This window comes from Ovis aries, chromosome 2, assembly GCF_016772045.2.
Source record: "Ovis aries strain OAR_USU_Benz2616 breed Rambouillet chromosome 2, ARS-UI_Ramb_v3.0, whole genome shotgun sequence".
NCBI classification, from domain to species: domain Eukaryota; kingdom Metazoa; phylum Chordata; class Mammalia; order Artiodactyla; family Bovidae; genus Ovis; species Ovis aries.
Window position 1 is genome coordinate 43,240,792 of NC_056055.1, and position 26,887 is coordinate 43,267,678.

The window sequence follows — 26,887 nt, forward strand, 5'->3', positions numbered from 1 at the left end:
TGGAGCAACTAACATTTTCCGATGAGTTGGCTCTTCACATCATATCCTGCTACACCACTATCTCCCCCTACCCACATCCTTAAGCCGGGGCAAGTCCCCTCGCTCCGCCTCAGAAGCTCTGACTATGACAGTCTCTACAGCTGAGATGCTGAACTGGGCGTGATAATTTCTCCAGGAAAGTAGTTCTCAGAGCATGGTTCCACAACCAGCAGGCAATACCGTCACTTGGGAACCTATTGAAAGTATAAATTTTCTCTCCCCTACCCTTCAGACAATTTTTTTCTTTTTTGGAAGAAAAAATTCTTAGCACCACCCAAATCTGCTGAATCAGAAACTCTAGGTGGAGCCCAGCAATCTGTGTTTTAGGAAGCTCTCCAGGGGACAACAATGTACACAGAGGTCTGAGGACCTCTACTCTCAGAGGAAGGTCATCAGGTTGCCAGTTTTCTTCCCCAAAGTGGTGTCATGAGCACATGCCCAGGGCCCCAGCAGGAAGGCCCAGGGCCCCAGCAGGAAGGCACAGGCTACACCTTGGGTCTGAGATTTCTCAGTGACCATAAACATTTGCCAGCATGAGTCACAAATGAGCCCTACTCTCTGGGAAAAGAGGGTAATTGGGAAAAAGAGGGGAAAAGTCCATGTTTCTAAATCAGAGAGAAAAAGGTGATGAGACAGGGGGAAGATTGAGTAATGACATTCCTGAATCATATTCCTCCACTTTCCCACCCACTTCTCAAATTTCCACACGGCTCATTCCCTGGTCCAAGGACACTGGCCGTCCCCATGAGATCACTGAGGTGAGAGGCCCTCTCTCATCCTTTACCTCCAGTGTGGACTCCTCTTCTTGGGATTCAGAGGAGAAACCATTGCACCAGTCTCACTGGTCACTAACATCCGCTCCATCCCATCCCCTCCAATGATCATATCACTCTCCTGTTAAAATACCTACCTTCCATCACTCCCCCTAACCAACAGCAAAGTTCAGTCCCTCTGCCTGGCAAGCAAGGGTTTTCCTCCAACTAGGCTCCCATCACCTCTCACCCTCAGCTCACTGCTCTCTGGCGGGGACCCTGGGCTCCACCCACAACACCTATCCCTGGTCCCTTTCACCCCTGCACCCTCTATCTCCACACTGCCCACAGAACCAGGCCTGGGAAGGCTAATTAACATCTGATTCTGCCAACAGTCAGAAAGCTGAACACAGTCCGCCTGTATTCCAAGCACTTTTTCCACAAGTGTGAAGGGCTTGGATGTGTGTGTGTGTGTGTTTTTTTTTTTTTTAAAAAAAGCACAGGGCTTCCATAATGGCTTCGTGGTAAAGAATTTGCCTGCCAAGGCAGGAGACCCAGGTTCAATTCCTGGTCCAGGAAAATCCCACATGATGCAGGGCAACTAAGCCCCTGCATAACTACTAAAGCCCGAACACGCTAGAGCCTGTGCTCTGCAACGAGAGAAGCCACGGCAATGAGAAGTCCACGCATTGCAACTAAAGAGTCACCCCCACTTGCTCCAACTAGAGAAAAGCTGGAGCAACAAAGAGGATCCAGCACAGCCAAAAATAAAAAAAGGATGAACTGTAGGAAAAAGCAGCATCTCTGGACCATTCCAAATCCTTCCCAGCAGAAGCCACACCCTGCCCGCCTCTCACTCCAACCTCTCTGTCTCAGTGCTGTAACTGTCTCAGAATGACACTCCAAACACTTTCAGTTAGTTTCCTCGGCTGTTTCATAACAATCCTAGGAGGCTGGGAGGATCTGCTGCACAAAGATGTAAATACAAATGCATAGGTACACAGATATCACCTCACTTCTCTAGAGTACAGGGCGATACACTGCACTGAAGATGCAGCATTTAGGGCCGAGGGTCCAGAGCAGGAAAGGACAAGTGTCATCTCAAAGCTCTATCTTCTCAGAGGTGAGGATAGCATAAGGACTCCCATACTTCGCCCTCCTGATTCCCCAACTCTGCCCGACCAGAGCTCAAGAGAGACTGTCAAGAGTATACTCAGATGGATTCCAGAACAACGGCAACCACATCTCTGGCTATCATCCTCAGATATGGATCAGGGCCACATGGACAAGCTCCCCCTTTTCAGGAGGCAGTCTCTGGACAACCCGGTACGGTAAGTGACTTCCCTAACGTCACGATGAATTTCCACTTGCCCTCCCCCACCCCCTACCAACTGCTTGCCTATTAAAAAGGGATCAACATTCTAACCAGACTTAAAGGCTTATCCTCTACTGCCAACCCCAACCCCAGGGGGACAATCGGAACGCCACCTGGAAAGGGTTTCTGACTTTAGTTTGCTTAGATGGTAAAGAATCTGCCTGCAATGCAAGAGACCTAGGTTTGATCCCTATGTCGGGAAGATCCTCTGGAGAAGGGAATGGCAACCCACTCTAGTATTCTTGCCTGGAAAATCCCATGGACAGAGTAGCCTGGCGGGCTGCAGTCCACAGGGTTGCAAAGAGTAGGACACAACTAATTGACTAACATTACTACTACAGACATCCTCTAGTTTGGGTGACTCTCAAACCCAAACAGAGAGGGGAAAAAAAAATAATAAAAGACAGATATGAGCAGTCTTGTGGTAGCACTATTCACAATAACAAAAACTTTGGAAGCAACCCAAAAGCCCATCAGCAGGAGAGTGGATAAATAAACTAACCGACTCTCACAACAGAATAGTACACGACGTGAATGAACCACAGCAACAGTAATGCCAAGTGTATACCACAAGCTTTCAATAACTACTTTTTGAATGCCATCTGCTCAAGGACAATTCATCCTTCAGGACTTCTCCAGATGATCTGGAAGGACTGCCTGAAGCTAAAGACAGGGAATCTGAGTGAAAGAAATGCCGGAATGCTGGTGGAATAAAAATACTAAAATAAAATCAAATCTTTTAACCAGATTTCAGCTTCCTCTGGGCATTTACCCCCCAAACTGTCAGAGTCCCTTCTCTCTTTTTAAAGTATAACATACACACACGTAACATACCCAAGTCTTAAAGTGTACAGCTCAATGAAAGTGTCATTTTTTAAAAAATACAAATCTGATCACGGCATTTTCTTTGCTTTGAACCCTTGATGGCCTCCCAGCACAAGTGAAACCCTATCTGGGACTTTCCTGGCGGTCTGGTAGTTAAGACTCCACGCTTACACTTCAGCGGGCATGAGTTCAATCCCTGGTCAGAGAACTAAAGTTCTGCATACCACACACTGCAGTCAAAAACCAAACAAACAAAAACAAGTGGGATCAAATCTAAATCCCTTTTCCTGGCCTAGAAGTCACTGTGAGATCTGGCCCTTGCTGACCCCACCAACCTCATCAGGATCCAGTACCCTTCTTTCTGTCCCTTTAGCACATCAAAAGCATTCTTACCCCAGGGCCTTTGCACCTGCTATTCCCTCTGCCAAGAATGCCCCTCCCCTAGATTTTCATATCAAGTTTCAGCTCAGATGTCACCTCCTCAAAATGCAGGGCCACCTGGTTTAAAAAAATAAAAATAGCCTGCTCCCAAGGCTATTTTTTCCAAGTCCCAACACCCTGTTTTATTTACCATATATCACTATCTAACAGTTTTCTTTAGTTTTGTTTACATGTTTATTATCTGTCTCCTCCTACTGACTGTAAACTCCACAACAGTGGAGACAGACTCGGCCTATTTTCTTCTCCGAGGCCAAAGAAGCCAGTGCCTGGCACCCAGACAACCCCCAGAGAATGACTTTTTTTCCTTTAATAACTTTTTAAAAAATTTTGATTGGCAGATAATTGCTTTACAATATTGCGCTAGCTTCTGCCATACATCAGCTTGAATCAGCCATCGGTACATGAATGTCCCCCCTCTCTTGAACCTCCCTCCCGTCTCTCTTTCCATCCCACCCCTCTAGGTTGTTACAGAGTGCCGGTTGAGCTCCCTGTGTAATACAGCAAATTCCCACTGCTATCTGTTTTACATATGGCAACGTACACGCTTCACTGTTACTACTCTTTCAATCTGTCCCTCCCTCTCCTTTCCTCCATGGCCACAAATCTATTTTCTATGTCTGAGTCTCCATCCCAAAGAATATCTGCTCAATGATGTGTTAATTTCCCATGCCCCTCTTTGTTGTAGCGTCCTCAAGTTTAGAACCTTTTTGTTCTTTCGCCTCAACCCTCAGTTAAACTACTATTAGCAATTTGAAGGGAAGAGACACCCCCTTCTGCAGCATCAATAGAGCTGAATACACCCCCAGAGAGCCAGAGAAGTCTATCTGGAGTTGGAATATTAAAAAAAAGTAAAGTAAAAAAAAAAAGAAGAAAGAAAGAAAGTAGAACATTAGGTGGAATGGAGGATCCAAAAGGAAGGTGGGGTGAGAGGCGCAGACAGGCAGCCTTCCTTCCCTACCCCAGCAGCAAACGTGCCAAGCACAGGCCACCATCTGATCACATGACCAAGAATACCATGTTAACTTCTCTCCATGGCAGACAGAGAAAAGGAAAGGAAACCCCCAAGTACAGGCGGTTTCTAGAATTTCTCAGCTGGTCATGGAAACTCGAGTCTGGTCCCGTTGCTCACAACCTCTTTTTGTGCCAGCTGCACACATCCTGAAACGCAGGGGGAGGGGCTCGTGGCCACTGCAGCCAAGAAGAGGGAGTGGTGTGAGCAGCCAAGGTCAGAGGTGCAATCTGGCCGACAGAGCCATGCACACCACGGTTTACCCACGGTCAAGGTCTCTGCTGCGGGAGGCACCCCTGGATGTCAGGAGGCGGCTGAGGCGGGAGCAACAGGAACCGGGACAGAATCTGCTCTGAGAGCTGGTCAGGCTGCCCCTGAGGGCACTCTGGCTAGTGGCCCGAGTCTGGGGGAGTGGGTGACTTTGTACATTTTGTGCTTTGCTGGGAACGGTGATGAGAAAACAGTTGTGGTTTGCTAACCCCTGGAAACTTCCCAGCGGCCTGGTATCCTGAGGACTTGCCCAGGCTCTCAGATAGGAAACGGTCAGTGTTGAAATCTACATACGCTCATCAGTATCACTGGTGTGTCTTCTGGGAGCAGGGGGAGAGGTGGGGAGGGAATCCAGGGCCTTCCACCAGGGAAGGCTGGGCCAGCTCCCCTGCCGGCCAGCACAGCTCCACCTCACCCCAAGCCTCTCGTACTCTGTGCTCTGAGAAGAGCAAGTCCCCAGGGCTGGCCAGGAGCCCTCTGGTTTCCAGGAAAGGAAGAGGGTAGCCGGCAGTACAGCTTGCTCCCTGGGACTTACAATGGCTTCCCCTGACTAGCAGGACACACATGCCCACCTCACTTGCTCCCACACAAACCAACTTTCCAGGCGTCCAGTAAAAATGAGAATAGAACAGTGGGTTTGGGTTCTGGTCTGCCCCCTCACCCCAGCATTGAGAGCAACACAGAAATTTGGGGAGTCACAAGAGTAGGACATGACTTAGTGACAAATCAAATATATCCCACTTTTCTTACAAGGGTTCTGCTTTTAGTAGCATGCTTGAAAAACCCTTTCTCACCCTGAAATTGTAGAAATATATACCTGCTTTCTTCTGGCATTAAAAAATTTACATCTCTAATTTATTTAGAATTTAATTTGACATAGTGTGAGAAAGAGAAACTCACTTAACAAAAAAAGGAGTTAGCTAATTACCCCAGTTGTTTTTCAATGAACAGTCTATTTTCCCAGTAAACCTCAACAGTAAAGTCTATAAAAGATAAGAAACGGGTGAAGTCAACAACATCCTTTGTGCAAAGAAAAGCCACAGGGGACCACTCTACCAGTGGAATCTAAGAGCATGGCTAGGGTGCCTTCTCTTTCCCTTCCTCTTTCCTGTTCAGAAATATAGGTTCAAGATCACGAGAAGGAAGTCCTACTTGCCAAGGATGGCAGAGCAGAAAGATACACTGAAGAGAGCCTGGGCTCCTGCAGGCACCACTGAGCAGGAACCCAGCCTCATTCTATGGCTAATCGCCAGATGCTTTATATGCTGTTGCATGTAAACTAGCCTTGTTGGACTCTGGTATTTGCATCTGAACACTCCTGTAACTCATCCACAATCCTTTCTTCCCTAATTTTATAATAATAGGAATTGCTAGGATTTCTTGTTGCCAGGCACTGTGCTAAGCAATTTGTTTTCATTAGCTCATTTAATCTTCTCAATAACCTTACTAGGATAGATTCTGCAGTACTTCTCTAAGTGGCAATGGCAGGTTTTCAGAGTTGAAAAAGATACTACATTAAAGGCACACATCACTGAGACACCTCCCTAGTTCAGAAACATGAAAACAGAACAAAAAGGCATTTTAAAACTGAGGAATGAAGTACACATTCAACAACAAATATCTATCAAGTACCAACTATTGTGGGCACAGGGAATACAACAATGACCAAAAAGACAAAAATCCCTACCCTCTTGGAGCTTGCTCTAGTGCAAGGCTCGTAACAGTGAAAAACGGCAAGCAATCTAAGCAAACAAAAGAAGGGAATTGCTGGGAATTCCCTGGTGGTCCAGTGGTTAGGATTCCACACTTACACTGCCAAGAGCTCAGGTTCAATCCCTGGTAGGGGAACTATGATCCCACACGCTGCACAGTACAGTCAAATTAAGGGGAAAAAAGGGAGGTGATTGCAAAAGTAAAGTAATCCACATAACAGAATATATAGTTCAACTAGAGATTCAGAGCTTGGGCTCCAAGTGCGACAGACCTCAGTGTAGATCCGGAAACACACATTTACTAGCTTCAAGGCTTTTAGTCAAGTCACAACAGCAAGGACACTTCCTTCAGGAAAACAAAGCTACTAACAGTCTCCCTTGGAGCAAATGAGAAAACTGAATAAGATACTAAGTATAAATACAATGCTAGATATACAGTAATGGCTCAATAAATGTTAATATTCAGGAAGATAATGACGTGGAAAGACATCACATGCTAAGTGAAAAGAAAAAAAGAGGCTACAAAACTCTATGTATAACAGAACCTGTTTTCCTTACAAAGTATGCATTCGCAGAAAAAGATGAGAAATGTTTAACAAATTGCTAGTTCTTGGTGGTGAATTTAATGGTGACTTCTGTTATCTTTTTTACTCTGTATTTCCTACAATGAACCTGAATTACTTTAAGAAGAAGGTTCAGAGGGTTCTCTGGTGGCCTAGTGATTAGGGTTCCACACTTTCACTGCCATGGCCTGGTTCAATCTTAGATCGGAAACTTGGATGCAGCCAAGTTTCCAAAAAAAAAAAAAGCCAAAAAAAAAAAAAAAAAGAAGAAAGTTCACTTTCGAGTTAAATTAGGAAATGGGAAAGGCTTAATGATGACCAACTGGAAGGCAGTTTTCTCCCCTTTTTTAAAGACCTTTACTTAAAGAGTCTGGCAGTGGATTCCAGTTCTAATCTGCATGGGCAGGACTTCCTGTGTGCCTGGTCCCCTAACCTGGGTGCCCCCATGAGCAGAGTCTCACCATGGTTCTGAATCAGAGCTTCCTGGGTGAGACTCAGGTAACTGTACACTCAACTCTGATAGATCAGCCTGCCTCTTGTCTGGGGTACTAGTCTGACATTCTGGTCTAGTCAGGACTGCTGGACTAGACTAACTATAACATCCTGTGATTAATTTAAACTCTTTGAAGTCAGTTCCCCCTCTGGCCAACAGGTACCACCGTTTCTGCCGTGTCCTTCCTACAGGGAAACTAACTCTCAGTGAGAACTCCTTGCACAGAGACAAGTTGTTGGCATTACAAAGAGTCTAGAATGTAGGGACTCTGAGGCCAGAGTCCTCAGTAACTAATATCCACCTGGTTCTCAGACGTGTAGCAACGTGAGGGGAATGCGCGACCTGAGGCTAGGCCCTGGTCTCCCCAACAGCCAGGCCTGCCTTCTGTCTTTAAAACCAAATCCATCTTTTTTTTTTTTTTTTGCAGCTCTGTGAACCAGAGTTTACAAAGGACAGTTCCCCGAGTCCTGAGTGTAGTGGGTAGATTGTGTATGCTTGGGTGCTAAGTCACTTCAGTCCTATCCGACTCTTGTGACCCAGTGGACTGCAGCCCGCCAGGCTCCTCTGTCCATGGGATTCTCCAGCCAAGAATACTGGAGTGGGTTGCTGTGTCCTCCTCCAGAGGATTTTCCAAATCCAGGGCTCAAACCTGCTGTTTCTTGCAACTCCGGCTCTGCAGGCAGATTCTTCACTGCTGAGCCACTGGGGAAGCCCAATGGGTTGAATTCAGTTCAGTTCAGTCGCTCAGTCATGTCCGACTCTTTGCAGTCCCATGAGCTGCAGCACGCCAGGCCTCTCTGTCCAACACCAACTCCCAGAGCCTACCCAAACTCATGTCCATTGAGTCGGTGATGCCATCCAACCATCTCATCCTCTGTCATCCCCTTCTCCTCCTGCCCTCAATCTTTCCCAGCAGCAGGGTCTTTTCATATGAGTCAGCTCTTCACATCAGGTGCCCAAAGTACTGGAGTTTCAGCTTCAACATCAGACCTTCCAATGAACACCCAGGACTGATCTCCTTTAGAATGGACTGGTTGGATCTCCCTGCTGTCCAAGGGACTCTCAAGAGTCTTCTCCAACACCACAGTTCAAAAGCATCAATTCTTCGGCACTCAGCCTTCTTCACAGTCCAACTCTCACATCCATACAGGATTACTGGAAAAACCATAGCCTTGACTAGACGGACCTTTGTTGGCAAAGTAATGTCTCTGCTTTTTAATATGCTGTCTAGGTTGGTCATAACTTTCCTTCCAAGGAGTAAGTGTCTTTTAATTTCATGGCTGCAGTCACCATCTGCAGTGATTTTGGAGCCCCAAAAAAGAAATTCTGACACTGCTTCCATTGTTTCCCCATCTATTTGCCATGAAGTGATGGGACCGGATGCCATGATCTTAGTTTTCTGAATGCAGAGCTTTAAGCCAACTTTTTCACTCTCCTCTTTCATTTTCAACAAGAGGCCCTTTAGTTCTTTACTTTCTGCCATAAGGGTAGTGTCATCTGCATATCTGAGGTTATGCAATCTTGATTCCAGCTTGTGCTTCATCCAGCCCAGCGTTTCTCATGATGTACTCTGCATAGAAGCTGAATAAGCAGGGTGACAATATACAGCCTTGACGTATTCCTTTTCCTATTTGGAACCAGTCTCTTGTTCCATGTCCAGTTCTAACTGTTGCTTCCTGACCTGCACACAGATTTTTCAAGAGGCAGGTCAAGTGGTCTGGTATTCCCATCTCTTTCAGAATTGTCCACAGTTTATTGTGATCCACACAGTCAAAGGCACACTTTGGCATAGTCAATAAAGCAAAAATAGATGTTTTTCTGGAACTCTCCTGCTTTTTCCATGATCCAGCAGATGTTGGCAATTTAATCTCTGGTTCCTCTGCCTTTTCTAAAACCAGCTTGAACATCTGGAAGTTCACGGTTCACATATTGCTCAAGCCTGGCTCGGAGAATTTTGAGCATTACTTTCCTAGCGTGTGAGATAAGTGCAATTGTGTAGTAGTTTGAGCATTCTTTGGCATTGCCTTTCTTTGGGATTGGAATGAAAACTGATCTTTTCCAGTCCTGTGGCCACTGCTGAGTTTTTCAAATTTGCTGGCATATTGAGTGCCGCACTTTCACAGCATCATCTTTCAGGATTTGAAATAGCTTAACTGGAATTCTATCACCTCCACTAGCTTTGTTTGTAGTGATGCTTCCTAAGGCCTACTTGACTTCACATTCCAGGATGTCTGGCTCTAGGTGAGTGATCACACCATCGTAATTAACTGGGTCATGAAGATCTGTTTTGTACAGTTCTGTGTATTCTTGCCACCACTTCTTAATATCTCTGCTTCTGTCAGGTCCATACCATTTCTGTCCTTTATTGAGATCTCTAGTCTTTCCCATTCTATTGGTTTCCTCTGTTACTTTGCATTGATCACTGAAAAAGGCTTTCTTATCGCTCCTTGCTATTCTTTGGAACTCTGCATTCAAATGGGTATATCTTTCCTTTTCTCCTTTTCCCTTCTCTTCTTTTCACAGCTATTTGTCTGGCTTCCTCAGAGAGCTATTTTGCTTTTTTGCATTTCTTTTTCCTGGGGATGGTCTTGATCCCAAAATCCATGTCTACCCCAAAACCTCAGAATGTGACCTTATTGAGAAACAGAGTCTTTGCAGAAATAATGATTTAAGGATCTAGAGATGAAGTCACCATTGAACTTCAGCAGTCCCTAAACCCAATGATTAGTATGTTTACAAGATAAAGGAGAGGGAGATTTGGTCACAGACACACAGAAAAGACCATGTGGAGACAGAGGCAGAGAGGAGAGCGATGCTGGCACAAGACAAGGAGCAACTGGAGGCCCCAGAAGGTGCAAGAGCCAAGGAAGCATGTACCCCAAGAGCCTTTGGAGGCAATGTGGACCTGCTGACCCCTTGATTTCAATCTTCCGGCCTCCAGAACTGAGAGTAAATTTCTGTTCTTTTAAGCCACAGAGTTTGTGGTCATTTGTTAGGATGGGCATAGGAAACTAATACTTAGATGCTGGAATTAAGGCTTGATATCTTTTATCTGGGGCTTCCCTGGTGGCTCAGTGGTAAAGAATTCACCTGCCAATGTAGGAGATCTGGGTTCAATCCCTGGGTCAAAAAGATCCCCTGGAGAAGGAAATGGCAACCTACTCCAGGATTCCTTGCCTGGGAAATCCCATGGACAGAGGATCCTGGTGGGCTACAGTCCATGGGGTCACACACAACAACAACAATCTTTTATCTGAAACTCTCCTGCTAGAGTTGGCAGAATTCCAAGATAGGCCTCAGTGACCTTCTCCTTTGTATGTGGACAGGAGCCGAAAATATGAGATATCACTCCTGTTATTAGGTAACATTATCTGCCAAAGGGGTTTTGTTGGTGTCAGCTGACCAAATCAGTTGACCTTAAAACAGGGAAATTGATCTTGTATGAGTCAGAACTAATCAGGTGAGCTCTTAAATGGGATAGGCTCCTCCTGGCCAGAGGGGTTTGAACCATGAGAAGGATTCAACATGAGAGAATAACTTTTCCAGTGTGGAGGTCCAGCAGACACCAAGTAACCAAGTGATCCAGGAAAACATCACCACTAACACCACGAATGCCTTGATATGATGCTCTTAAAAGGATGCGACATCATTTTTGTTGATATTCTTGCTAAAAATGCGTGACCCTATCCTAAGGGAGAAAGATATGGGATGGTTACAAATTGGAGCAGAGAAATGACAACTGAATGCAACGTGGGATGGCAGACTGGATCCTGGGACAGAAAAAAGACACCAGCAGAAACAGTGGTGAAATTTAAATGAGGCCTGCAGTTTAAAGTTTTGTGCCAATATTGATTTCCTGTTCTTGATGATTATACCACAGGGTGAGGGGATATAAAGGAACTCTGCTATATTCTTTGTGACTTTTAAGTCTAAAGTAAGTTGAAAATTAAGTTTACAATAAAAGGAAATAATTGAGCAGAGTAACAGAGGTTGCCTCACAGCCTCAGGATTACACTTTTTTCTCCCATACTTCTTTATCTTTTCAGTAAGTATGCATCACTCTTGATAATCAAGGACACAAGGTTGGCTGGAGTAAGTGGACTGGTGCAAAGGATGCTGATTTGGGGCCAATGGTGTTTTTCTGGAAAAGAGCAGACTGACCCCAAGACAAGGCTGAAAAGACCAGCAAGTCTTTGATAAACAGCTAATACCTACCAGAAACTATTGGTACCTTAGACCCCAGAACCCTGGTGATCCAGGAACATACATCTTAGTGCCACTATCCATGGTCTTCCTTGATGGGGAAGTAAAAGAAGTCTGTCTGCAATGCAGAAGACGTGGGTTCGATCCCTGGGTTGGGAAGATCCCCTGGAGAAGGAAATGGCAACCCACTCCAGTATTCTTGCCTGAAAAATCCCATGGGCAGAGGAGACTGGGGGGCTACAGTCCATGGGGTCGCAAAGTTGGACACGACTGAGCAACAAAGCCCACACACGTCATTATTCACACAGCTCCCCTGTCAGGAACCCCCTGGTTCAATTCCACCTCTAGAAGCCTTCCCAGATCATTCCTGACCCCCAGTCGCCTCACCTTCGACTGGCCTCTTTCAGTGTCTCTTGGCTGTTCCACTCAATGGAGCCTAAAGAATGCCACAAATAGCATGTGACGCTTCCAACATGTACTCAGCTCATCTCAACACATATTTTACAAGCCTCCTTGGAACAGAAACAGTATTTTGCCTGTCTTCATGGAGTGGGCACTCTCTCAGCTGAGCTCTGCTGGCTGGGCCCATCCCTGCAGCAAAGAGGCTCTCTCTGTTGTCACTGTCCAGGATTCATTTACTGAGAGTCTGCTGTGCCTCTTTTCAAACTTCTTTATGCCAGTTCTGTTTGGTTTTAAACAGTAACTGAAATATAGATGCAGAGAGGAAAACTTGATTTCTACAAAAATGAAACTAAGTGCTCTAGAATGGCAAATCCCAATATCGTGGTCTTAGATGACACCTGGATACACTGAGACTGCGTGAGGAGGCTGGAGAGGTAAAAACTAGTTTTATTAGAAAATTAAGATGTTAAAAGCTTTTTCACTCTCATTTTTCAGCGGCTATGTGAAGTATGATGAATGTGTGCCTGTGTAGTTTTCTGAAATTTCCGAGGTAGAAGTTTAGGGTATAAATATGTGTGTTTTCAGAGATTAACTCAGTTTGTTCTTCAGACTTCCACTGAGTATTTACCAGCAAAATTATTCTATATCTACTATAATCTGTTATATCTAATAAATCATTATTTTGAAGTCCTGAAGATATACAAAAATATAAAAATAATGCCACTTTTTGGACTTTTTAGAAGTTATTTTCCATAAAAACATGCATTTTATGTTACCATGTAATTATCTTATTTCTATTATTTTAAATGAATAAACAACTTTTTATATTTGCTTTAATTTTTAACACGGTAAATAGCAGGTTTAGCCAATAAGTGGAAGACTAAGGAATCCTAGGATCAAAAAGTTTGAGAACTGCTCATCTCGAAAAATGTGTTACAAATGGGGGGAAAAAAAGATTAAATTCAGTTCAGTTCAGTCCAGTCACTCAGTCGTGTCTGACTTTGTGACCCCATGACCTGCAGCACACCAGGCCTCCCTGTCCACCTCCAACTCCCAGAGTTTACTCAAACTCATGTCCATTGAGTCAGTGATTCCATCCAACCATCTCGTCCTCTGTAAATTAGGTGTGTGCATTAAAAAAGTAGGATTCTGCACATGGACTGATTTGCAAATGTCTTAAATTCTTGCTCTATCATTATTTTTTAATGGAGACTAATTAACAGATGTATATATCCTGTCACCCAGCAATCTCACTTCTGCGAATTTCTTCTGTAGTCATACACATTGGAAATGCCATTTAGTAAAGTTATTCCCTGTAGCACTGTACATAATGACAAAATATTGGAAACAACCCAAACTGGGGGAAAGAGGGAAGCAACACATGCTGGTTTAAAAACTATTGTGCTTCCCTATCCTGGAATAATATGCAGCTATAGTAAAAGTGCTTCCTGGGCTGATAGGGAAAGATCCAGAATAGTTGCTAGGTGAAAAAAGCAAAGTGCTAAACAATGCCTAAAATGCTAACTTAGAGCATTTCTAAAACTGGGATGGGGTGGGCAGAGGTGAGACTTTTTACTGTACTGGGTGGGAGTTTGTGGGGGTGCAGTTAATGTATGTGTAGTTGCTTTTTAAACTTTTTTATCCTTCTAATCTTTGAACTACTGACTATATAGCGTAGGGAAAATTTTTTCCTGTTTTATTGAGACATAATTCACATATGGTTAAAAAAAAATGTAATAAAAGAAACCAGAAATCACAGGTCATACATACAGATTTGATTTTTATATACAATTTGCAAGTGTAATTAGCAGACCTAGACCCAAAGACAAAGCCTCAGCCCTAAATCAAAATTTTGGCAAACAGAAATATATATGCACACAGAGGTTGTAGAGAGGGGGAATTGGATCAAGGCAGTCAAAAGGTAGAAACTTCCAGTTATAAGATAAGTAAGTACTAGGGAAGTAATGTGTAACATGCTAAATATAATTAACACTGCTACAGGTCATATTTGGGGGTTCCCTGGTAGCTCAGCAGTAAAGAATCCGCTTGCAATGCAGGAGATGTAGGTTCCACCCCGGGGTTGGGAAGATCCCTTGGAGAAGGAAATGGCAACCCACTCCAGTATTCTTGCCTGGGAAATCCCAAGGATAGAGCGTGGTGGGCTACAGTCCATAGGGTCACAAAGGTTGGACACAATTGAGCAACTAAACCACCACTAAACTTTTATATGTGAAAGTCGTGAAGAAAGTTAAATCCTAAGACTTCTTATCACAAGAAAAAAAAATTTTTTTTTCTGTTTCTCTTATCTTTTACCTCTAGGATGATGTATGTTCATTAAATTTACTGTGGTACTCATTTCATAACTATATAAATCAAATCATTATGCTGTACACCTTAAACTTACACAGTGTTGTCAGATCTCAATAAAATGGGAAGAAAAAAATGCATGCACATGCTTTAAAGAAAAAATGAACAGTTTAAAACATGGATTTTAAAAACATCCCCAACTTTTAGATAACATTTAACACTAAGAGCCTCTAGGGACCCAATGGTAATAAATTCAGGACAGTCACATTCTCATTCCACCAAAGCCCAGAACTGTCCCAGGCCTGAGGTTGGAGAAAGATTAGGAGGCCTGATAATGCAGTCAGATCAGAGGCAGGTAAGTTGGTTTTCCACGGGCGGACATGCCAACAACTCTCTCCAGGCTGATTCTGTGGCCACACCTTCCCTGTCGCCTGTGGGAGGGTCCACAGGGGTCTCTGCTGCTTCTTACCCAGGGCCCAATAAGGAGTCCCCTCTGGGAGCCTCGATGGCCACAGTAAGGGTGAAGACAGCTGGGCCTCCGAGATCTTGTGGTGAGGCTGTCCTGCTTGCCCCGGACAGCGCACGAAGCCCCTGGCTGGTGCACTCTGGACTCCTTATCTGGCCGGCAGTCTGCCAGCCCGCCAGCCTCAGAGTTCAGAGAAGTTCCACTGTATCCAGAGAGTCCAGGCTAGGGCCCTAGCAGCATGACCCTTCCTTACTCACTCCCCATCCTCCTGTGTTGCCAGGGAGTCTGGAAAAAGGAGAAGGGAGAAGAGTCCTCCATAATAAATTTCTATCCACACAAGCCGAGAACTCCCGACCCCCAAATAAGCACAGGGACAACTGGCTCCTTTTTCTTCATGTTTTCAATGAAATGTCTGAGATTTCCAGCAGTTTTATCATCACACTTATGAATAAAGGTTGCACCTCTTTTTCTGGCGGGCTACAGTCCACAGGGTCACAGAGCCGGATGCAACTTAGCGAATGAGAACGCATGCACGCTGGCCCTATGGAGCCTCTTGGCCAGTAGCAAGTAATGTGACTTGGAAATACCAGTTAACCTCTCTAGATCCAGTTTCTTTAGCTGTAAAACAAAGGGTCTAGACTCGAAGATTTCCAAAGTCCCTAAAGTTCAATATCCTATTGCCATCGGCGGTTCTGCAAAAACGCCTAAGCGTTACTTTCTTCAGGCATCAAGCGCGAAAAGGCTAGATTATTTCGGAGGTCCCGATTTCCAGAAATATACATTTATTCAAGGCACTAACTCTTAGATCTCAATATCCTGTAAATACTGGACCCGGATTGAGGCTTCCTCCTGGAACTAAGGTGTAAACAAACAGGTAAGAAAGAGGAAGTAGGTGGAACAGTTCTAAATCCCAGTCCAGTGACCGAGCTAGCGAGTGCGCATGCGCACGCCTGCGCGCATGCGTGCAGATACACATACGTCGCTAGTCCTTTCCGCCTATGACCGGTCCGGAAAAACAGTACTTCCATTACCTGAAAGAATCAGCATAGTTTGCAAAACTAAAGGTGGGGGAAAAAAGGCTCTGTGGAACTGAATATGCCAATGCCTGGCACACCACAGAAAAGGAGCCTACCCAGAAAGGCACCGAGGTTGCCTCCACATTCCCGAGATGAATCAACCTTAAGCCTGGACTCACACTATTCCTACAACCCAAGCTCCTAGGACCCCTAAATCATCCACTTCACCCCAGAGAAGATAATGTTGATTCATATGATAACAAACCTCTACTACGCTCCAGGTACAACCACGACATGCTGCACAGCGGTGAGGACAGGTCTGCAGAAGTAATGTCTCCTGCTGGAAAGTGATGGGGCAGGATTTGAACAGATTTATGGGCTTCCCTGGTGGCTCAGAGGGTAAAGTGTCTGCCTGCAATGCAGCAGACCTACGTTCCATCCCTGGGTCAGGAAGATCCCCTGGAGAAGGAAATGGCAACCCACTCCAGTACTCTTGCCTGGAAAATCCCACAGACAGAGAAGCCTGGTAGACTGCAGTCCATGGGATCACAAAGAGTCGAACACAACTGAGAGACTTCACTTTCTTTCACTTTCATGTGACTCAAAGGGCTCCCCAGGTGGCTCAGTGGTAAAGAGCCCGCCTGCCAACGCAGGCGAAGCAAGAGACCTGGGTTTGCTTTCTGGATCAGGAAGATCCTCTGGAGGAAATGGCAACTCACTTAAATATTCTTGCCTATAAAATCCCATGGACAGAGGAGACTCCTGGGCTATAGTCCATGGGATCACAAAGAGTCAGACACAACTAAGCAAGCACATGCATGTGGCTCAAAAGCTGGTAATTCTTCTGCCACCTTGTACCATCTCCAGTAGAGTGCTGTCTTCTCTGAACTTGACCAAACACAACAATGTGACCTCTATTATGTTGCTACCTTATTCTTCATGTAAGGATGGATGTTCTTTCTCCCTCCAACAAGTGGAGCCAGGAGCCAGATCCCATACCCTCTTTGTACTCTCCAGTGGCCAAGTGCAGAGCCAAGCACAGATCAGGAACTGCGTATTTACAAACTGAAGTGATGAAATACTGAGAGTCACAGGGCTCTGGTACCTCAATGCAGTGTTCTTGCCTCAATGACAGGGCCAATCATTCTGTTTGGTGCTCTCTAGTCATACCTGCAAACCAGGAAGCGTACCACTATATAGTGGCTATCACAGTTTATGAAAAACTCACCTCTGAGCATCCAACAGGAAATGGATTGTATAGTTTTTAAAATTTCACCTACTAAAGTTATAATTCTCGACATTCTTTCTCTTGCTTCATCAAGTTTCTCTCCGTTTTTATGGCTCTTGTTTTAAGAGTTAAGGATTCATTGTAGATGCTGTGGATAAGAGACCACAGATCTAATCTGCCCTTAGCACTGACTCCATTCACAAGACATGGGGCAAGTTAGGAGCAGAGGTGGACAGAAGCCAGGTAGCTAGGCCAGTACTCACCAGGTTACCAACCGCTTCACAAGCAGGAGACCTAAGCAGCCTGGGGTTCCTAGAAAAGAATGACTCCAGGCAAATCCCAGCCCAGGCAGGCTCCAGAAGAAGGGTCAGGTCAAAGCTACTCCTACCCCCACCCTATCTTAGGTTCCCAGGAGAGAAGTCAGCCCCTCACCAAATCATGCTCACATGCTCAGGATACCCAGACCCTAGCCGACTCTAGATCCTCCAAACGGAAGACAACCCAGAGCAGAGGAAAATGTGACTCAACTGGACCTCCGGATCACACGGTATAACTGTTTGGATGGTATTTTGTCCCATTGCTCTAACCCACCAAGAGAGGGCAGCCTGCGCCAGACCACCTAACCCGGTCGGTAGGAACCAAAAATAGCTAAAAACCCATGCCCACAGGATGAGCCAGGTCAGAGTTTAGTTAGTCCCTCCTTTGCTATTCAGCTCTTGCTCAGGGCCAGCTGGGAAGCACCGGGCTTTTGTCTTCAGCTGCGAGGTGGTCTGGCCCAGGTGAAGTGGGCACTCAGCTCCTGGAAAGCCAAGTCTAGATACTACTGTCCCATCAGAGCCATCCTGAGAGCTGCCCATCAGATTTGCTCGTCTACTCTTTGCTTTTCTCCGTGCTCGAGTCCATGGGCTCCAGGACACCTCTCAGCATTTTAGTGCGTATACCGACATCCTCTCTTGAGCCCAGATCCCGCGCTCTCCAGTCCCAGGGGCCGTAGCTGCACCTTCCCCTCCCTCGCCACTGAGGAACCCTCGTCGTGGCACCGCGGCCAGGTGTCGCCTCCATGTAGCGTCCGGGCCCGCCCGAGCGACTTCCGAAACCGTGGCTGGGCTCGGGTTCTTGGAGCAGCCGTGCCCCCACCCCCACTCGGTGACCCCGAGCCCCGGAGGCGCACTGCTCCTCCGCGCAATGCCCCATCCCCGGGGCACGGAGCTGCCCCTCCCGCATGTCCTTCCCCCCTCACCTGAAGCTGGGCCGACGTCACCTGGCCCCGCGCACCCTCACAAGCCAGGTCCCCCGAGCGACCCGCAGCAGCAGTGGTAGCGGCAGCGCAGCTAGATCGACGTGCCCGCGCAGGGAGCCCGCGCGCCCTCAGCCCCCTGCCGGCGTCCTTCCTCGGCGTGGCGCGCATGCCCCGCTATATACCCTGCGCGTCACGGCCGGGCCCGCCCCCGCCCTCGCCCCGCCCCACCCCACTGTCCCCGGGGCTTGCCACGTGGGCTCCGGCCGGTGGCAGGGCGATTTGAGTGCTGCCTGCCAGCCACCCGCTAGACCCGACAGGAGCTTGGCTTGCCCAGGCTTGCGGGGCAAGCCAGCGTCTTTCCGCGCCTTGGAGCCTGAGCTCGAGCCCCTAGCTCGCTGAGATCCTAGCTCACCTCCTAGCTCTATCGGCTTCATCTTCTAACCCTACTGCAAATTCCATTCATCTTTCACTGAGGTTTCCTCGGGAAAGCTCCCATCGAGACCTTTCCCTCCTTCTGTGGGAAGCTCTCATAACCTGGTCTCCATCCTCTCGGAGTAACACTGCCACCCACCTGATGTGTGTGTGTGTATCTTAACACATCTGATTAATATAAAAAGCTTTTTCCTCCCCAACTCGATTCTGAAATACTCCTGGGGGGGTGGGGGACGCACCCATAGGTAATAATGTTTCTTCTGCATTTTGCCACCAAACAAAAGAACAAAAAAATTCCTGTTCAGGTTCCAAATATGCCATATCATACTCACTTTTTCGAATAAGATGTCTCACCACTCTACCAAAATGATCAGACTCTCTAAGAAACCATATTGCTTAACGGAGGCTGGGAGGAATGTTAATTTTTGTGTGAGGAGTGTCCTAGGACTCTTTTCTGATGTGAAGCAGTTCTATTGAGATGGATATCTAGCCTCGGAAATGCAAATTTCTTGGAAAAATAAGCCACCCATTAAACTCCTATTGTTCTAGTCTGCTGGACGTCATGATTATTTCCTCTGCAGCTAGGCCAGCTGCCACCTGTGTCTAGGGAACCCAAAGGAAAGGCCTTCTAAGCAGAACTGCAGCCTGTTAGTACCCAAGGCCTTGTTCCAGCTCAGTGACTGGCGCTCGGTAGACACCAAGTGTCTCTGAATTTGCACAGAGAAGGGAAACTGCATCCCACTCTTCAAGTCCTGGGGAGAAGGCGGCCCAGGACAGCAATGCTTATGATGAAAGGAAAAGGATTCAATCCCTGCAATGGATGGCAGGAAGAATCCAGGCCTCGGTGGCAGCCTGTTCCTCCTTAGGAGGAGGGTAGAGAGGGGAAAAAGAGAGAAAGCACTGAACCAAAGCCAGAGCAGGCCCCAATGTTTATGCCACGTGAAGAGACAAGCTGGGCTGTGGGGTTTTTCTGAAATTTAATTATCCTTACCCTCCAATTATAGTCCTCTAGTGGAGATAATGGGTGGGGTGATACTCCTCTCATTTTCCAAGGATTGCAAGGTAATGGTATCCCTGCAGAGTCTCCTTCAGAGCCCCTTCATCTCAGTAATAATCCTTTATGTTTATCTTCCCTGGTTAAACTCAAGTATTTTTCAGACATGATGTCATCCATTTGGGACTCTCAACCCCATCTCCAGTGGGCTGTCAGAAATGGCCCAGTCTCTATCACGCCTTCCTTTTCTTGAAGTTCTGGAAGAGGAATGTGAAACTCACCCAGTGATTAAGTAAAACAAGCATGCTTCTAACACATAAATACAAATTGCAAAGAGGTGTTACACTGTTCCTGAAACTGAGGTCTCAAAGCAATCCCCATGGCTCTTCCAGGCAACATGTCAATAGTACAGGCTGGGGGGAAGGGTACCTGACACAGAGATGGGAGGGGAGGGAGGGCACTGACACCCTACCACAGGGCCTATCACTTGTTTGCATTCTCACTTGTTTGCAACCAGCAAGGAGCAGAGCTGCCAAAGTCCACCAGAGCTGATAAGCTATCAGTAATCCATTAGGGAGTTTAATTAATTATTAACACAGCTAAAAATCAAAAGGTCTTAGCTCTACATATCCACCCACCTACAAAATTCTTTAGGTATACCCCAAGTCCTCCCTTCATCACTCAGTCTTTCCTGCCTAGTGCCAGATGTGGAGCCTCAATTCTCCCTTTCTTCAAAATATGCTTTTTCCACTCATTCCCCCATTTCCACTTGTTAAAATTCTAATTCTTCAAAGCCACCACCTCCATTCAGAAAGCTTGATTCTCCTGAAGCCTATTTGATCTACCCTTTCAAATTTTTTTTTTACTGTAACCCACTATAAAAAAATATTTTGCACTGCATCTGTTACAAATAACACAGCAAACAAAAATCTTTAAACACTGCCTTAGCATATGCAATGTACTGATATTTTTATAGGCTATTTCAATTTTTTAAAAAGTGGTTAACAAACCCAGTAAATTGAGTTCATTGGACTGTAATTCACAGAATTAAAACATTTTATATGGTTTATGATACTTGCTCCTTGGAAGGAAAGCTATGACCAACCTAGACAGCATATTAAAAAGCAGAGACATTTACCAACAAAGGTCCATCTAGTCAAAGCTATGGTCTTTCCAGTAGTCATGTATGGATGTGAGTTGGACTATAAAGAAAGCTGAGTGCCGAAGAATTGATGCTTTTGAACTGTGGTGTTGGAGAAAACTCTTTAGAATCTCTTAGACTGCATGGAGATCCAACCAGTCCATCCTAAAGGAAATCAACCCTGAATATTCATTGAAGGCCAGATGCTGAAGCTGAAGCTCCAGTACCCTGGCCACCTGATGTGAAGAACTGACTCAATGGAAAAGACCTTGATGCTGGGAAAGATAGAAGGCAGGAGAAGGCGACAACAGAGGATGAGATGGCTGGATGGCCTCACAGACTTGATGGACATGAGTTTGAGCAAACTCCAGGAGTTGGTGATGGACAGGGAAGTCTGGTGTGCTGTAGTTCATGGGGTTGAAAAGAGTCAGACATGACCGAGCAACTGAACTAATGATACTTGCTTTTCCTCTTAAAAATTATTTCATTTCCATCTCTAACCTCCATATTGAAACTTAATCTGTCTTGATTACCAAAGATTTCTGTATATACCTGCATCTCCTAACATCTTGCACAGAACAGATGCTCAGTAAATATTAGCTGAATGAATGAATAGGCCAGCTCACTAAAAGTTTGACATTGGGGAATATTTAAGGAACTAAGCATAAAAATCTGACATTAGCAAGACTGCTATTTCCCTTTTGACAAGGTATCACAGCTGCCTGCCTTTTCAAAGGATATACAGGCAGATTTCTCAAAGCCGAAGTGAGTAGAATGGCCTTGGGAAAGAAGCTAGGGAAACAAGAGCCTGGCCCAGAGAATATACTCAAGAAACCAAAGCTGGTTCTGCGGCATATTGACAAGGTAGACAACGTGATCAGTAGGGTGGGGCAAAGATCCCCTTCCCAACCCCGAACTATAGACCGAAGAGAAAAACCAATGGCCAGGTTTCTAAGGGGAAAAAAAGAGTTCTCTATGTTTTGGCATGTCTTAACAAATTCAAGAGAATCGGAAGGAATGTGCAGGTTCTAGTTTACCCAAAATCATGCCAGAGGACTAGCACACTACACTCTTGTCAGCCAAAAGAGAACATCCTTAGAAGCCTTATCAATCATTTCTGTTACCATTCGATAGTTTCAGCGGACAGACAACTGGGAAAAATAGCACTTGGTTCGGGAGCAAGTTACCTATAGGAATTTATCCTTTTCATCTAAGATAACTAATTTGCTGCCATTCGTTTGAGCGACTGAACTGAGTATTCCTTTATAATCTATTTCTGTAAGGTCAGTGGTCCTCTTTTTTATTCTTGATTTTAGTAGTTTGAGTCTTTTTTTTTTTTTTTTGACAATTTAGCTAAAGATTTGCTAATTCTGTTAATCTTTCTAAAGAATCAACTTTTGGTTTTATTGATTTTCTATATTGTTTTTCTTGGAAGGAAAGCTATGACCAATTTAGATGGCATATTAAAAAGCAGAGACATTACTTTGCCAACAAAGGTCCATCTAGTCAAGGCTATGATTTTTCCGGTAGTCATGTATGGATGCGAGTTGGACCATAAAGAAGGCTGAGTGGCCGAAGAATTGATGCTTGTGAACTGTGGTGTTGGAGAAGACTCTTGAGAGTCCCTTGGATTGCAAGGAGACCCAACCAGTCCATCCTAAAGGAAATCAGTCAATATTCATTGGAAGGTCTGATGTTGAAGCTGAAACTTTTTGGGCACCTGATGCGAAGAGCTGACTCATTGGAAAAACCCCTGATGCTGGAAAAGACTGAAGGCGGGAGGAGAAGGGGATGACAGGATAAGATGGTTGGATGGCATCACCGACTCAATGGACCAGAGTCTGAGTAAACTTTGGGAGTTGGTGATGGACAGGGAAGCCTGGCATGCTGCAGTTCATGAGGTCACAAAGAGTTGGGCACAACTGAATGACTGAACTGAACTGATATTGCTTTTCTATACTGTCTCACTCACTTCTGCTCTGATCCTTATTGTTGCTGTCGTTCAGTCACTCAGTCATGTTCAACTCTGTGACCCCATGGACTGCAGCATGCCAGACCTTCCCTGTTCTTTACTATCTCCCAGAATTTGCTCAAACTCATGTCCATTGAGTCAGTGATGCCATCCAACCATCTCGTCCTCTGTCCTCCCCTTCTCTTCCTGCTTTCTATCTTTCCCAGCATCAGGAGCTTTTCCAACGAGTTGTCTCTTCCTATCAAGTGGCCAAAGTATGGAGCTTCAGTTTCAGCGTCAGTCCTTTCAATGAATGTTCAGGGTTGATTTCCTTTAGGATTGACTGGTTTGATCTCCTTGAAATCCAAGGGGCTCTAGAGAGTCTTTCCAACACCACAGTTCAAACAGAATCTGTTCTTTGGCACTCAGCCTTCTTTTGGTCCAATTCTCACATCCATACATGATTACTAGGTACTGAGCCTTATTAGAAAATGTTAGTTTGGTCCTCACCTTTGAATGAATGTTTAGCTGGGAACAGAGTTCCAAGTTGACACTGAATCTTAAAATTACTATTCCTTTTGTCTTAAGCATCTGTTGTGGTTGATAATAAGTCTGCTGTCAATCTAACTTTCTTCATAAGCAATCTCTCCGGTTGTTTTTAAGATTAAGATTCTGTCTTTGGAGTTCTGTAGTTCATTACAGAACTACAATACATTACAGTACATCTAGGAATGGCTGTGCTTTTCTTTATTCTCAATTAATTTCTTCTGGTGGAAGATCCATATTTGTCTCTAATTCTGGAAAATTCTGTATCTTCAATATTGTGCGACTTATTCTATTTTAACCTGCAGCAAGTCCTATTATACCTTCTCATTCTCTCCTGTCTTCTCTTCCATTTGTTGTTTAGTTGCTAAGTCATGTTAGACTCTTTGTGACTCCATGGGAACCTGCAACACACCAGGATTCCCTGTCCTTCACTATCTCCTGGAGTTTGCTGAAATTCATATCCACTGAGTCAGTGATGCCATCTAATAATCTGATCCTCTGCTGTCCTCTTTTCCTTTTGCCTTCAATCCTTCCCAGCATCAGGGTCTTTTCCAATGAGCCACCTGTTCTCATCAGGTGGCCAAAGGACTGGAGTGTTAGCTTCAGCATCAGTCCTTCCAATGCAGTCCAGGTGACTGACCACTTGTTTCTGCAGGGCTACAGGCTCTCAACAGTCTAGGCTAATCTTCGTGATAATTTGTCACCATGTGGTCCTTCCACATGTTAATAATACTAATTCAGGCTGCACATACCTGTCTGTGGTCCAGGCTTGGGGATTTCTCATGAATGTCTTTTGCCTTTAGTTTCTTCCTACTGCTCTTGGATGGTCAGCATGGACTTTCTACTCCCCTTCCAGGCTCCAGCTGTCTTTATCCAGAAGAATTCACTCCAGCAATCCTGTGCCTTTTAGGGTCTAAGGCTGCATCTTCTACCCTTATCTGAAATGAAAAACCTCAGTGCTCCCATCCCTGCATTTTGTCCATAACCCTGGGAGCTATGTTGGCATCAACTATAACCACAAAGGTCCATATAGTCAAAGCTGTGCTTTTTCCAATAGTCATGTACAGATGTAAGAGGAGGACCATAAAGAAGGCTAAGCACCAAAGAACTGATGCTTTTGAACTGTGGTGCTAGAGAAGACTCTTCAGAGTCCCTTGGACATCAAGGAGATCAAACCAGTCAATCCTAAAGGAAATCAACCCTTAATATACATTGGAAAGACTGATGCTGAAGCTGAAGCTCCAAAACTTTGGCCACCTGATGCAAAGAGCTGACTCATTAGAAAAGACCCTGATGCTGGGAAAGATAGAGGACAGGAGGAGAAGGGCGTGACACAGAATGAAATGGTTGGCATCATCGACTCAGTGGACATGAGTCTGAGCAAATTCCAGGAGACAGTGAAGGACAGGGAAGTCCGGTGTGCTTTTCATGTGGTTGAAGACAGTAGGAAATGACTTGGCAACTGAACAACAACATAACCATTCTGGCTTCCCTTTCTTCAGCCTCAATTATTTTCCTTCCTTACTCCTTCCCCCATCGTCATCTCTTCCCTTGTTCCATTTCCCCCAAATCCAGATAATTAATGTAAAAAAATTTTTTGTTTTCTAAACATTTCTCAGTATGGGCAGCTCAGTCTACCATATTGCCAAAAGTCTCTAAAGTTTCCAGAAGTCTCCCTTACTCATTCTTTCTTTTGGCCATGTGGCGCAGCTTGTGAGATCTCAGTTCCCTGACCAGGGACCCAGGGATTGAAGCCCAGTCAGCACAGTGAAGGGCATCCCTGGTGGCTCAGCAGTTAAGAATCTGCCTGCAATGCAGGAAACACGGGTCCAATCCCTAGGTTGGGAAGATCCCCTGGAGGAGGGCATGGCAACCCACTCCTGTATTCTTGCCTGGAGAATCCCACAGACAGAGGAGTCTGGCAGGCTACAGTACATGGGCTTGCAAAACCGTTAAGACATGACTTAGTGACTCAATACCAACAACAGGAGAGTGAAAGCACTGAATCCTAATCTCTAGACCACTAGGGAACTCCCACCCTAACTCATTCTTTTTAAAAAAAGTTATTTTTTAGAACACGTTTTTAGGTTCACTGCACAATTTGCAAAGGTTAGATGTTTCCCATATACACACAGCCTCCCCCATTATCAGCATCCCCCACAAGAATGGTGCTTGTGTTAATTACAGTTAGTGAACCTACATCAACTTCTTGTCATAACCACTCAAGGTTCAAAGAATATCAGTGTTTCACATTCTATGGGTTTGGACAAATACATAATGACATGGATCCCCCATTACAGTATCCTACAGAATAGTTTCCTTGCCCTAAAACTCCTCTGCCCATTCATCCCTCCTTCTGCCCAAACCCTGATCCTTTTACTGTCTGTATAGTTTTTGCCTTTTCCAGAATGTTATATGGTTGAAATCATACAGTATGTAACACTTTCAGATTGACTTCTTTCACTTAGTAATATGCATCTAAGTATCCTCCAGGTCTTTTCATGGCTTTGATAGCTCATTTCTTTTTAGTACTGACTAATATTCCATTGTCTTCTTATACCAGTGTTTGTTTATCCATCTACCTACTGATGGACATCTTGGTTGCTTACAAGTTTTGGCAATTATGAAGGAATAAAGCTGTTATCAACATCCAATGCAGGCTTCTGTGTTAATGTAAATTATAAACTCTTTTGGGCAAATACCAAACAGTGTGACTGCTTGATCATATGATAAGGGTATGTTTTGATTTGTAAGAAACTACCAAATTGTCTTTTAAACTAGCTGTGCTATTTCGCATTCCCTCAGGCAATGATGAATGATTGACTTCCTGTTCCACATCCTCACCAGCATTTGAAGTGGTCAGTGTTTTGACTCTGGACCATTCTATTAATAAGAGGTGTGCAGTGGTATCTCATTTTAATTTGTAATTCTCTAATGACATATGATGTTGGGCATATTTTCATATGCTTATTTGCCAACTGTATATCTTAGTTGGTGAAATCTCTCTTCAGGTCTTTTTGCCCAATTTTTAATCAGGTTGTTCTTACTGTTGAATTTTAAGAGTTCTTTGTATATTTTGGATAACAGTCCTTTATCAGATACACCTTTTTTTTTTTTTCCCTTTGACACGCCTCACAGCATGTAGAACTTCCCTGACCAGGACTTCAACTTGAGCTCCTACAGTGGAAGAGCAGTCTTAGCCACTGGGCTGCCAGGGAGCCCCTCAGATGTGTCTTTCGTAAATATTTTCTTCCAGTCTGTGGCTTTTTTTCTCATTCTCTTCAATTTCCTCATTTTTTTAAAAGAGAGAAAATAAGTCTAGACAGGGAAAGGTAAGACACTCAGAAAAAGCTAGGTTTAGAAAAAAAAAGAGAAAGTAGGGTCTTTCTCCAATTATCTCAAATCACTGAGAAATTTCAGGCACAAGTTATAACATTTTCAATATGAAGAGCTAGTCATTTATAAAATTACTTCCCTTTTCA

The 26,887-nt window shown here is 44.9% G+C and overlaps 1 protein-coding gene across 3 annotated transcripts in view; it reads right to left on the reverse strand.

Moving 5' to 3' along the window:
• SLC39A14 (solute carrier family 39 member 14) overlaps positions 1–18,494 on the reverse strand; it is a 51,251-nt gene extending 32,757 nt beyond the window's left edge. For 2 of the 3 annotated variants that reach the window (XM_042243147.1, XM_060409220.1), the window contains exons 1-2: positions 18,342–18,494; positions 17,365–17,413 (exon numbers count right to left, since the gene is read on the reverse strand). The gene's annotated coding sequence lies outside the window, so the exon portion shown is untranslated. The remainder of the gene's footprint in view (positions 1–17,364; positions 17,414–18,341) is intronic. The other variant, XM_015093108.3, reaches the window with a different exon arrangement.
• Positions 18,495–26,887: the final 8,393 nt, after the last annotated feature.